The sequence below is a fragment of the Podarcis cretensis genome, assembly GCF_951804945.1.
Source record: "Podarcis cretensis genome assembly, chromosome: 12".
Classification (NCBI taxonomy): Eukaryota; Metazoa; Chordata; class Lepidosauria; order Squamata; family Lacertidae; genus Podarcis; species Podarcis cretensis.
In genome coordinates, this window is record NC_137181.1 from 9,230,613 (window position 1) to 9,244,869 (window position 14,257).

At 46.3% G+C, this 14,257-nt stretch overlaps 2 protein-coding genes across 2 annotated transcripts in view; both read right to left on the reverse strand.

The window, feature by feature from the left end:
• LOC307199135 (mitogen-activated protein kinase kinase kinase 3-like) overlaps positions 1 to 1,517 on the reverse strand; it is a 111,383-nt gene extending 109,866 nt beyond the window's left edge. The window contains exon 1 of the mRNA XM_079946805.1: positions 950 to 1,517. The gene's annotated coding sequence lies outside the window, so the exon portion shown is untranslated. The remainder of the gene's footprint in view (positions 1 to 949) is intronic.
• XIRP1 (xin actin binding repeat containing 1) overlaps positions 1 to 14,257 on the reverse strand; it is a 282,674-nt gene that overhangs the window by 22,172 nt on the left and 246,245 nt on the right. The gene's annotated exons all lie outside the window — the stretch shown is intronic.

Genomic DNA, 14,257 nt, shown 5'->3' on the forward strand with positions numbered 1-14,257 from the left:
TAGTATACCTGAAGGAGCGTCTCCACCCCCATCAATCTGCCCGGACGCTGAGGTCCAGCGCCGAGGGCCTTCTGGCGGTTCCCTCACTGCGAGAAGTAAAGCTACAGGGAACCAGGCAGAGGGCCTTCTCGGTAGTGGCGCCCGCCCTGTGGAACGCCCTTCCAGCAGATGTCAAAGCGATAAACAACTACCTGACATTCAGAAGACATCTTAAGGCAGCCCTGTTCAGGGAAGTTTTTAACGTGTGATATTTTATTGTATTTTTGCTTTCTATGGAAGCCGCCCAGAGTGGCTGGGGAGGCCCAGCCAGATGGGCGGGGTATAAATAATAAATTATTATTATTATTATTATTATTATTATTATTATTATTATTATTATCATCATCATCATCATCATCATAGGATGAAAAAAATCATGGATGCAACCTTTGTAGAGTTTTAGACAGGACTTTGGAAGCTTGTGCCACCGATCGCTATAGTTAATCCCGAAGTTTTGCAGCTCTCGGACTCGATCTCAGCCACCATCACTGATTTAGCATTTCATAACCCAAAAGGTCACTGGATTATGGTGAATCAGGGGAGGGCTGGGTGGCTGATCGCGGAATATCTGGCAAGCTTTTTTCGGAGCGGCGCGCGTTAAGAAGAGGACGCTTGTACTCTAGTCTTCGGAGCCAACAATACGAAACAGGAAACGCGAGACGCGGAGAGGAGAGGAGAAAAAAAGTTTTCAGAAGAAGCAGAAGGTGGAGTCGCAACAAAGTTCGCTCGATCCCGCAGCACTAAAAATAAAATAAAATAAAGTCGTCGTCCACCCCCACCCCCCCAAAAAACACACACAACCAAAACCAACCACCCCTCCATCAAAGCAGATTGTGAAATGGGTGGCATAGGAAAGATATTAAGCCCCTACCCCTCCATGAAAAGCTGCAATAAATAAAATAAATCTTGCCTTTTTTCGTTTTTGCAAGAAGTCGAGGGAGATTCTTATGAGGTCGTCCTCGCTTCCGTGGGCTCCATATCCGATGCCTTTTCCCCCGATGCCAAACTTGGAGAGGGGGCGGAGGAAAATTGGCTGAGATGGGGGGGCCCCACTCCGCACGCCAGGATGGGGAGGGAGGGGGCGCCGGATCGCGACTTCTTTCGCCTCCAAGCCCCCTCAGAGGTCCACGGCAGCTGAACACCCCACCCCAGGCAAAGAAGGATGTCCAGAATTTGAGTGCTTTCCCCAGCTGCAAACTCCTGATGCAATCCGTCCGTGCGCACCTCTTCGCGGAAAGGGGAGGAAAAACTCCGCCGCAACAAGTTTCCTGCTCGCACGCAAAGAAAAGAAAAGGAATCACGGAGGAGAAGGTGGAGGGGTTCAATAGGCCCCCCTGGATCAAGCCCGGGTGGCTGCAAAACAAAAACAAAACAGAAAAGCTGCGAGGATTTAATAGCCAAGCGCCTGGAAACTTTTCGCTCTCTCGGCTTCGTCCTGCACAGCTGCAGAGCGCAGCTCTCGGCAAAGGGCTCGGGGACAAAAGCTACAGGAAGAGATGACGGCAAAGGCGCCCGCAGCCAATAGGAGCCCGGGAAGGCTTCTGCGGGGTCGGCGCTTTTCGGATCCGGGCGCTGGACCCTTTCCCACCTCTTCTTCTTTCTTTTTGCAAGCTCTCCAGAGGGAGATCTCGCTGCTCAGGTGGTTGCCGCTCAGGGCTGGCCGAGCCAGTGCTGGGAGCGCGCGATTCTCTTTTTGGGCACCCCTCTAAAAGCTGTAGATCTGTGATAATTGAAAGATTCATATAAAAACCTGTTGAAGGGAAGGAGGGAAGTCCGTGCTTGAAAGCTTTGGAAAACAAGTGTATATAGGATTGTTGAACATTAGTGTATTTGTTTTGTTTTGTTTTGTTTGTGTTAATAAAAACAACAAAATAAAACCTGTAAATTTATTATTTCAATCATCATAACAATTTTATTATTTAATACTACAACATCTGCCTGGGTTGCTGCAGCTTCTGGGCGGCTTATAACAAAATACAGAGGGAAAGGGGGGGGAATAAAATATAAATCAATAAACATAATTGTCATCAAACATTAAAAGCTTCCCTAAACAGGGCTGCCTTCAAATTATTATTATTATTATTATTATTATTATTATTATTTCTACCCCTCCCATCTCGCTGGGTCTCCCCAGCCATTCTGGGCAGCTTCCAACAAAAGATTAAAAATACATTAAAACATCAGTCATTAAAAACTTCCCTAAGCAGGGCTGCCTTCAGATGTCTTATAAAAGCCAGATAGTTGTCTATTTCCTTGACATCTGATGGGAGGGTGATCCACAGGGAGGGTGCCGCCACCAAGAAGGCCCTCTGCCTGGTTCCCTGTAACCTCATTTCTCGCAGGGAGGGAACCACCAGAAGGCCCTCGGAGCTGGACCTCAGTGTCTGGGCTGAACGATGGGGGTGGAGACACTCCTTCAGGTATATAGGGCCAAGAGGCCTTTTAGGGCTTTAAAGGTCAGCACCAATACTTTTAATTGTGCTCAAAAATGTACCAGGAGCCAATGTAGATATCGTAGAATCATATATTTGTAGAGTTGGAAGGTACCACAAGGGTCATCTAGGAACCTTTTTGTGCAATGTATGCTTTAAACAACAATAAAAGGTAAAGGTAAAGGGACCCCTGACCATTAGGTCCAGTCATGACAGACTCTGGGGTTGTGGTGCTCTTCTTGCTTTATTGGCCGAGGGAGCCGGTGTACAGCATGTGGCCAGCATGACTAAGCCGCTTCTGGTGAACCAGAGCAGTGCACGGAAACGCCGCTTACCTTCCCGTCGGAGCGGTACCTATTTATCTACTTGCACTTTGACGTGCTTTCGAACTGCTAGGTTGGCAGGAGCAGGGACTGAGCAATGGGAGCTCACCCCGTCGCGGGGATTCAAACTGCCGACCTTCTAATCGGCAAGTCCTAGGCTCTGTGGTTTAACCCACAGCACCACCCATGTCCCATTTAAACATCAATAATCATAGCTAATCCAAATCTTATTTATTTATTTGCATTTGTGTCCCGGCTTTTTTCCTCCAAGGACCTCAAGTCGGCAGCACACACCGTTCTCCTGCTCCCGGTTTTGTCCTCCACAACAACCCTGTGAGGTAGGGTTAGGCTGAGAACAAGTGAGGGTTATCCCAGGTCACCCAATGAGCGTCATTCCGGCCTAGTGAGGATTGGGAATGGTGGTCTCCTAGCTCAACACTTCTCCACACTGGCTCTCCTAAATGCTGCGAATGTAGGTGAGTTAATCAGGATTGAAAGTGGAGTTAGATGGCTTTCACTAAGAGACAGTGAAAGAGGCTTAGACAAGTTCGTGGGGTTTAAAGGCTATCACTAGCCATGATGACTGGACTGTTCCTCCAAGGTGAGAGGAGGTAATTATTCTGAATTCCAGTTGCTGGAAGACGCAGGTGAGAGTCCTGCTGCACTCAGGTGCTGCTTGCAGACTTTGCAAAGGTATCTGGTTGGCTGCTGTGAAAACAGGATCCAGCAGGGCTTTTCTTATACTAGAAGGAGCGTCTCCACCCCCATTGTTCTGCCCGGAAACTGAGGTCCAGCACGAGGGCCTTCTGGTGGTTCCCTCACTGCAAGAAGCCAAGTTACAGGGAACCAGGCAGAGGGCCTTCTCGGTAGTGGCACCCTCCCTGTGGAACGCTCTCCCATCAGATGTCAAGGAAATAAACAACTACCAGACTTTCAGAAGACATCTGAAGGCAGCCCTGTTTAGGGAAGCTTTTAATGTTTAACAGACCACTGTATTTTAATACTTGGTTGGAAGCTGCCCAGGGTGGCTGGGGAGACCCAGCCAGATGGGCGGGGTATAAATAAATAATTATTACTATTATTATTATTTTCTCTGCATGGCTACTCAAAAGTAGGAGACTTTTGGGAGGCCCAAGCTTAAGGGCATCTGATCGTGTGAAACAAAACCTCCTCTTTGTCTTCTCAACGAAAGTAGAATATTGCTGAAATTGGTGGGGGGGAAATATTGCTTTAAGATTTGTAACCTTTAATAAGTTTACAAAAGTATGGACACTCAATCAGACCATTCACAGGGGAAATCAGAGCTCTGTTATAACATTACACTACGTACAGAGTCGGAACAGTTTCTTTCGAGCTCTTCCAAATTATTCCTTTGATCCCTGTTTTTCACAACCTGGAAGTAAGCATTATCGCTTAATTTTGCGGCTCACACGACTGTTACAGGCACAGGGCGGGGAGGGAACAGAAAAGGCTGCTGTAGTTTTTGGTGAGCTGGCCATTACAGATATAGGATCCTGTGCCTTTAATGCAAAGGCTTTTCTTTTCTGCAGGAAGTGCCTGTCCCAGCCCAGCAAGGTTCCTGTCCCTGTCAGTTGCATCTGGCCAAATATTGCACAGCCGCGGTGGTGGGACTTGGGACTTATTCTTTCATACTGAGATTTCGCTGCTTGAAAATTCAGACAAGGGTCCAGGAAGATCCTTGCTCTCAGAGGTCCCTCCCCTCTCGGTGCCTCTGCCCTTAGAGGAAGCACAACTCGCGTTTCCTTTCCAGCAGCTCCTTTAGAATGGCTTTTCCGGTATTGTTTGGGGTCAGCGTTTAGTGGTGCGAATGCCACGTATATGGAGGCAACTGGTGGTTGGCCGCAATACACTCTGCCTTGCTCCACCTGGCCTTTTGGGAAGTAGCAACAATGCTGTAACACACAGCTGGGTTGCCAGAAGATTTTGGTCCCCTCCTGCCTCTGCGGGGGGTGGGGGGTGGCAGCATTGGGCCATATTACTGGGGCTTAGCAAAATCTATTATTATTAACATGGACAACTTATAGAGAACAAGTAGTACAGTGGTACCTCTCGTTGCGAACAGGATCCGTTCCGGAGGCCCGTTCGCAACCTGAAAAGAACGCAACCCGCGTCTGAGCATGCGCAGGTCGTGATTCGCTGCATCTGCGCATGCGCGTGACATCATTTTGTGCGTCTGCGCATGCGCAAGCGGCAAAACCCAGAAGTAACCCTTTCCGGTACTTCCAGGTCACCACGGGACGCAACCTGAAAAAACGTAACATGAAGCAAACGTAACATGAGGTATATGACTGTATAACAATGTGATAACATAATATTGTATATAAACAGCAGAATGTATCATCTGATGTAATAAACTAGAAATGGTAGTTGAGGGAAGTCAACAGGGAGGGGGGAAATTGGAAAATGTATGTTTAACAATAATGTTGGATATTTGTTTTGAGAAAAGAAAATTAATAAAAATTATTTAAAATCAAAAACAAACCATGGACCACTTATAAACGTTATCTACAGCTCCTCAAAAGATTGCAAGAACAGTGTCTCTGAAAGTGTCTTGGGAAGACAGGCAAACTAATACCAGTATACTGGAAGAAGCAGGGATCACCAGTGTTGAAGCAATGATTCTTCAACATCAACTTCGTTGGCCTGGGCGTGTTGTGCCTGATTATCGTCTTCCAAAGCAACTACTCCATTCCGAACTTAAAAATGGAAAGCGTAATGCTGGTGGCCAACAAAAGGGGTTTAAAGACTCTGTCAAGGCAAATCTAATTCTTTTTAGTATAAACACAGACAACCGGGAAAAACACTGGCCTCCCTATGAGCGCTCCAGTTGGAGAACAGCCTTTAATAATAATAATAATAATAATAATAATAATAATAATAATTTTTATTTATATCCTGCCCTCCCCAGCCGAAGCCAGGCTCAGGGCGGCTAACAACAATAAAATAGTGTAACATTCTAAAAACATTTCATTATAAAAAATAATTAAAATCCAATTAAAATGGCAACCATTAAGCTTAAGTTCTGTAAAGAACGTACCAAAGGTGTCATGGGCTTTGAAGACACTCGAACTCAGGACACAAGGGAGAAACGTGCTAAGAGGAAGGCACGCTTGGCAAACCCTGACAGTGATCAACTCCCACTATCTACTTGCACATTTTGGTGTGTTTTCGAACTGCTAGGTTGGCAGGAGCAGGGACCGAGCAATGGGAGCTCACTCTGAACGGGGATTCAAACCACCAACCTTCTGATCAGCAAGGCCTAGGCTCTGTTGTTTAACCCACAGTGCCACTCACGTCCCATTATGATGGAATAAAGTAAAGGTAAAGGGACCCCTGACCATTAGGTCCAGTTGTGGCCGACTCTGGGGTTGCGGCGCTCATCTCGCTTTATTGGCCGAGGGAGCCGGCGTACAGCTTCTGGGTCATGTGGCCAGCATGACTAAGCCGCTTCTGGCGAACCAGAGCAGCACATAGAAACACTGTTTACCTTCCCTCTGGAGTGGTACCTATTTATCTACTTGCACTTTGACGTGCTTTTGAACTGCTAGGTTGGCAGGAGGAGGGACCGAGCACCGGGAGCTCACCCTGTTGCGGGGATTCGAACCACTGACCTTCTGATTGGCAAGTCCTAGGTTCTGTGGTTTAACCCACAGCGCCACCCGCGTCCCATTATGATGGAATAAGCCATCCCTATTTTCCTCAGAGAAATGTTGGAGGGTATGTAGTTACTAGGTAAATTTCATGGATAACTATATTTAATCTTACAGTTTCAGTGGTGGGTGGCTTTCCCTTGGCTGTTTCTCCAACTGTTTCTCCCCCCCCCCCAACTCTCCTCTTTCTCCTTGTAAAAAATAAATAAATTGTTGGATAGAGGAACCAACTCTTTGCCCCCTTAATTAAAACCAGTGTTCTCTAAGTACTGTCGTCTGCTGACCACTTCTGCCTCTTGTTTCCAAACCAGAGTGGGTCTTATTTTACCTCCCAGCGAGGAAGTAGGAACATATGGCTTCTGAGATAAGAGATTTATGTGTGCTGTCTGTGGAGCAGAGCGGCCACTTTCCACACAAATCCATTTATAAACTAAATTGTGCGTAAGCGGCCCATCGGCTTGTGATTGTTTTCTGTGATTTTTCCGTACCGCGACTCGGTTCCCCCCACAGCACACATCCCCCCCATTCACCATCCTATTTACAAAGGGAAAACCTCCAAATTTCCTGCAGGGAGATCATTTTGAAGCAAATGGGGATTTGCTGCAAATGAGCTGGACGTCAGGTGCTTGGGTTAGTTAAAAAGAGCTCTTCTTTGGTTTAAATAATGAGTTTAGGACTAGCTCAGTGTTGCTTTGATACAGCAGGGCAGAGTCAAAAGTGTAAGCAGCAATTTGTAGGACGCACAAAAAGGGGGGGCTACAAAGTTTAGGGCTTTATATAGATGCAAATCCTGGTCCTTTAATAAGGGTCTCTGTGGGGCAACCGAATGACAGCAGTGATCCCAGTTGTAATAACTCCTTTCCCGACACCCCCTAAACAGTCTTTAACATTGCACTTTAGTGAGCTATGTCCCGTGTGTCCAGATTCTGCATGCAGATAATTCTGGATTCCGCAATGTCAATATCTTGTGCAAATCTACATGTCCATAGCTGTCAACCCTCCCTTTTTTGCGGGAAATTCCCTTATTCCAGCACCGTTTCCCGCTGCTATCCCGTATTGTTGGATATCCCGTAGACTGTCCCTGGGACAGGTGAGGCTGCTGATCCCTTATTTTCAAGGCTGCTGATCTCTTATTTTCAAATCTGAAAGTTGACAGCTATGCTACATGTCTCCTGTTAAGCACAGCTCATGAATGCTACTTTTGCTGGCAGTGGAAAGAGGTGAGGAGTTAACACAAGGTTTTTAAACTCTACCTTCTGAGTACTGCTCCTCTCTCGCTTCTTAGATCTCACTAGGCCATGGGCAGGCAAACTAAGGTCTGGGGGCCGGATGTGGCCCAATCGCCTTCTAAATCTAGCCTGTGGACGGTCCAGGAATCAGCATTTTTTTACATTAGAATGTGTGCTTTTCTTTAAAATGCATCTCTGGGTTATTTGTGGGGCATAGAAATTCTTTCATTTTTTCTCTCTTCAAAATATAGTCTGGCCTCCCACAAGGTCTAAGCATAGCTGTCAACTTTCAGATTTAAAAATAAAGGATCAGCAGCCTCGAAAATAAGGGATCAGCAGCCTCACCTGTCCCGGGGGCAGTCTACGGGATATCTAACAATCCGGGATAGCAGCGGGAAGCAGCGGGAAACGGCGCTGGAATAAGGGAATTTCCTGCAAAAAAAGGGAAGGTTGACAGCTATGGGTCTGAGGGACAGTGGACCAGCCCCCTGCTGAAAAAGCTTGCTGGCCCCTGCACTAGGCACTGCACACATTTTCAGTCAAACCTCTCCAAAGGCACAAGAGCTGGAAAGGAATTTGTTTGTATATGTCTTTTATGCTAAGGCCTCCACTAGGCTGTCGGTTTGTTTGTTTTTTGTACATGTATTCTGCAAAATCTGATGCAATAAGAGTGTACCATCTACATCTCATTCCACTTTGTTGGCTGTTCTGCAAGACTCCCCCAAGGTCTGGAGGGACACTCTTGGATTCTAGTGCAGCAAAAACAGGAGAAGCCGGAACATTTGTGGTATAAATGGATTTCAGCAGGAAAATATGAGACATGCACTGCTTGGAAACAAAGTAGTGTGTCCACCCCTGAAAGATTGGGAGCTGCAAATAGCAGTGAAAATCACACTTAACCACCCTGAGCACAAATAATCGTGAATCATTTCTAATTCAGCTCTAAGTTCCTCAAGATGCGGTGAGGGGGAATGCAAAGGAATGAAAGGCACACGAACTTGATTCTAGATGGTTAGTATTTAAATCCTGCAGAACAAAGACATTGCTCCAAAGAAAAGGGAGTAATGCTTGCCTTTTGACAGCGAAGGCTGCAGAGAGAAAGGACCTAAAACTCAGAAATGAAACTACATCCTTCAGCGACACCTACTGGCGATTGCCTTTTGACAAAACTTATCGCTGAAGAATTGATGCTTTTGAATTCTGGTGCTGGAGGAGACTCTTGAGAGTCCCATGGACTGCAAGAAGATCAAACGCATCCATTCTTAAGGAAATCAGCCCTGAGTGCTCACTGGAAGGACAGATCCTGAAGCTGAGGCTCCAGTACTTTGGCCACCTCATGAGAAGAGAAGACTCCCTGGAAAAGACCCTGATGTTGGGAAAGATGGAGGGCACAAGGAGAAGGGGACGACAGAGGACGAGATGGTTGGACAGTGTTCTCGAAGCTACGAACATGAGTTTGACCAAACTGCGGGAGGCAGTGGAAGACAGGAGTGCCTGGCGTGCTCTGGTCCAGGGGGTCACGAAGAGTCGGACATGACTAAACAACAAAACAACAACAAATCCCATAAACCACAACACTTTTTTGAGCCAGTTCACGTATGGGAAGCAGCTAAGAGGAATGTGTTGCCGAAGTGTGTTATTGTGGTTAAAATGGGCTCGTTCACCTTTTCCACACACTGGCACACAACCAGGGTTGGCACACAAGCAGAAGTGTCCTGTGTCCTTAAAAGAAGAACATAAATATTGCCTGAATGGAGAGCAAGGAAACCTTTGCCTATCTCTGACCTACAGAAAACATAACTCTTTACCCTTTTATATCATTATTTTAATTATTTTTTTTTAATGTTATAAAGGTAAAGGTAAAGGGACCCCTGACCACTAGGTCCAGTCGTGGCCGACTCGGGGTTGCGGTGCTCATCTTGCTTTATTGGCCGAGGGAGCCGGCGTACAGCTTCCGGGTCATGTGGCCAGCATGACTAAGCTGCTTCTGGCGAACCAGAGCAGCGCATGGAAAGGCTGTTTACCTTTCCGCAGGAGCGGTACCTATTTATGTACTTGCACTTTGATGTGCTTTCGAACTGCTAGGTTGGCAGGAGCAAGGACTGAGCAACGGGAGCTCACCCCATCGCAGGGATTCGAACCGCCGACCTTCTAATCAGCAAGTCCTAGGCTCTGTAGTTTAACCCACAGCGCCACCCGCGTCCCTTTTTATGTTATAGTTTTGTTCAATTTTGAGCGAGACAGGGGCGCTGTGGTCTAAACCACCAAGACCCTTGCGCTTGCCAATCAGAAGGTTGGCGGTTCAAATTCCCGCAACGAGGTGAGCTCCCATTGCTCTGTCCCAGCTCCTGCAAGTAGATAAATAGGTACCACTGTGGCAGGAAGGTAAACGGCTTTTCCGTGTGCTCTGGTTTCTGTCACGGTGTCCCATTGCGCCAGAGGCAGGTGTCTGTAGACAAATTCTGGCTCCCTTGGCCTGAAAGTGAGATGAGCGCCGCACCCCCAAGTCGTCTGCGACTGGACTTAACCATCCAGGGGTCCTTTACCTTTTCACCTTTACTCAGTCACTATGGACATACACAGGGATGTGGGTGGCACTGTGGGTTAAACCACAGAGCCTAGGACTTGCTGATCAGCAGGTCAGCGGTTCGAATCCCTGCGACGGGGTGAGCTCCCATTGCTCAGTCCCTGCTCCTGCCAACCTAGCAGTTCAAAAGCATGTCAAAGTGCAAGTAGATAAATAGGTACCGCTCCTGCGGAAAGGTAAACAGCCTTTCCATGCGCTGCTCTGGTTCGCCAGAAGCGGCTTAGTCATGCTGGCCACTAGACCCGGAAGCTGTACGCCGGCTCCCTCGGCCAGTAAAGCGAGATGAGCGCCGCAACCCCAGAGTCGGTCACGACTGGACCTAATGGTCAGGGGTCCCTTTACCTTTATGGACATACACAAAGTGCAATTCTGAGTGTAATATTAAAGGAACCGGTTATTTGCCATGGGACCAAATTTATCTGTGAACTGCTTTTGTTCCTCAAAACATGGCAACAAAAACAACTAAGGCAACTAAGGTACCCAACAAAAACATGGGCGCTAATCCAAAACAACCAACCAGTTGTTGAGTGCCCAAGGCCCAAAGTGTAAATGCAGATATTCATGGTTTTTCTATCTGGTCCTCAAAACTGTACCCAGACCTCACTCAACCCCAGACCACCTCTCCTGCTTCGCACCCCAAGTGGTTTGAATTTGTCCTTGAACTCCGATGATGATGCCTCTTGCTAGTCTGGACGCAGAAGGAAGGTGTATGTGCAGAAAAATAGCTTACTGTCCAACGGTAAAGTTTACCTTCAAGGCCCCACCCACTTCTGCCTATGGCCCTGCCCACCAATGACTCTTAAAGAGCATGGTTCTCTTCATCTCAGGGCTGTGGGTTCAAGCCCCACATTGGGCAAAAGATTTCTGCTCTTATGCGATCTCATAATCATAGAATTGGGATGAAAATGATGGACTATATGGAACTTGCCAAACTGACTGGGAGACTCCGAGACCAGAGAGAAGAGACAGTGGAATAAGATTGGAAGAAGTTTAAAGAATATTTGAAAAAAAAATATGTTCATATTTAAATCTTAGAATAGCTTTGGAAGTGGATACAAGCTGTAGGGTTAGAAGTAGAAGATAGTGTATTTTAAAAGAGTATTATTTGTAAAGGCTAAAATGTGAAGATTATTATGGTAAAAGTAAGTGTGATTTAAAAAATGGTTAAAAATTATGATATATGTAAACTGCTAAAGATGAGGTAAAATGAAAATCAGATATGGGGACTTGGGGAAGCTCACCTAACAATGTTAAGAAAAAATAAGGATAAGACAAGAATTTGTTTGTATTGTTTGTTTGTATTGTAGAGTTTTAAGGGACTCTGGGGAATACGCAGGTATTGTCCCATATGGGGATCAAACCTGCAACCTTGGCATTATCAGCACCACGCAATCTCAGCAGAAAGGAGCATTTGTGAGCCTCCTTGGGCTAAAGTTCCCAAATCATTAGTTCAATGTCAGAGGTAATGGCCTTAATTTCCCCTGTGATTGTTGTCCAAATGAACCGTCCTAGCCTTCCCACATTCTCACACAAAGTTACATTGCCCAAATCAGGCTGTTTTATGGTAAGTCATTACTCAAACCACTTTACGTCAGACGTGAAAAGCGAGTGAACAAAGGCAGACTTTTAAGATGAGACGATTACCTCCCTGGTGAACAATACAAATATGGTAGAAGTGTTAAATATAGCTCCATTGCAAATAGGAAGTCTAATAAATCAACAGGGATAGAGGAAACATGAATAATTTTTGTTTTTTTAAAAAAAGAATGCTTAAACTTATTTTGCAAGAGGGTGGATGTTCAGACCCACAGAAGAATGAAGACAATATCTAGGATTTAAACAATACCAAAATTTTGGATAATGATTTGGCATTTGACATATCCATTCATGTCAAGAGATTTATGGTGAGCATATGCCAGTTTCCAGCAAGGCAGCTGTGATAGTCTTTAAGGTGCCACGAGACTGTTCCTTGTTTTTGCTGCAACAGACTGACACCTTTTATTATGGCGCAAGCTTTCTATGTAATCATTGAATGTTAACATGAGTAGACAGGAGTACGAGGCTCCATCCAGACAGCACTTTATTCCATTTTCATGAGATTTCCTTCCTCAAATAATTTTCACATTTTATGTGATCTTTCACATGGCGGAAAGCCAATTCTGGAATCTAGCAGAATCTAGTGCACATTTCTGGGTTAACTGCTTCCCAAAATAACCCCATTAACCCGGAAAATTGTGGGATGGAATTGGGGGCAGGATTCCAGAATGCAGCTCTTTCCTGCATTCTTCCTGGGGGAACAGAAGAAGCATGCATGTACTTGAGGGGTGGTGACATGCCCTACGACAGTCTGCTGTTGTGTCACACCATAAACACTGCTGCGAACTTGGCGCAACTTGGTGGCACGTTGATCAAAAAGCCACGTTCCCAAACACAAGTAACACAGTACAAAAGGAACATGAGAAACTGCAGCAGAATTGCTAGCGGTATAACCAGCAAAACAATAATCCCAATGTCTGTATGCATTCTTGAGTGTGCACAGACACACACACACATGTGAGTACTGGATACTGGATAAAAGGTAGCTCTGAGGTCGGAGGGGAAACAAAATACAGGCCATGATCATTGTGCTTAGATCTAGGTGATAGAATCAACATAAAGGTAAAGGTAAAGGTACCCCTGCCCGTACGGGCCAGCCTTGACAGACTCTGGGGTTGTGCGCCCATCTCACTTAAGAGGCCAGGGGCCAGCGCTGTCCGGAGACACTTCCGGGTCACGTGGCCAGTGTGACATCGCTGCTCTGGCCAGAGCCAGAGCCGCACACGGAAACGCCGTTTACCTTCCCGCTGGTAAGCGGTCCCTATTTATCTACTTGCACCCGGAGGTGCTTTCGAACTGCTAGGTTGGCAGGCGCTGGGACCGAGCAGCGGGAGCGCACCCCGCCGCAGGGATTCGAACCGCCGACCTTTCGATCGGCAAGCCCTAGGCGCTGAGGCTTTAACCCACAGCGCCACCTGCGTCCCTAGAATCAACATAGCTTTGTGCAATTATTGTCACACAAATGATGGGTCCTGCTAGTAAACGTATACTGCATTTTTCCAGTCTGGAAAATACTCTGCATTCTTTATTTTCCAAATACCGTATACTTTTTGAGAGAGGGACAGTCCTTGCCATCTTCTTCCTGTTGGCACATCAGGTAAGCTTATTCAAGCATCTAAGAATAGGAAGGCCCAGGTAAGCTTTTTTAAACAGGTACAGTAAATATGGGGAAGGCCCAGTTACATAACTGGAGGGCTGAGTTACACAAAACATCATATAGCTGTCAGACTGTGTTAGTTTAGCTCCGCAGTGTAACCAACTCTGTAACATTGTCCATCGCTGTAGGATAAAAGGGACAGCTATCACTTGATGGGAAGACAGGAGTGCCTGGCGTGCTCTGGTCCATGGGGTCACGAAGAGTCGGACACGACTAAACGACTAAACAACAACATCACTTGATGGTAAATACCAACGTGCATGTGAAAGTATCCGCGTAGGACATAGTTTCCCATGTCCAAACATGACTAAATATAAAACTTCATTGTGCAACCATAGACTCTCGAGACTGGCTTGAATGAATCAAATCAGCGTCTGACTAGCTGGTGAGTCACACAGTTGCTCTGCACATTTTAATTATAGGAACAATGGGATGGAAATCAAGGAAGCTCTGAAATCTCAAAGGCTCTTTGAACTGCCATGCTTTGGACAGCTGAGCCACAGTTCTCTTTAGCCCCTCGAAAAAGTTTATTTGGGGAACGTGGGTGAGTGAATTATCTGCCTTGTGGAGGCTGTTCTCTGTGTTTCAGGGAATCATGCAGAGTTGCAGCAGGCACCTGCCCTTGCAGCATGAGTAATCTCAGCTCACATAAGTCTTTCCCTAATGGCAATTTATTTCCGGTGACAGCACACAATTTGAGAAGAAACGGTTCCGTAACTTATT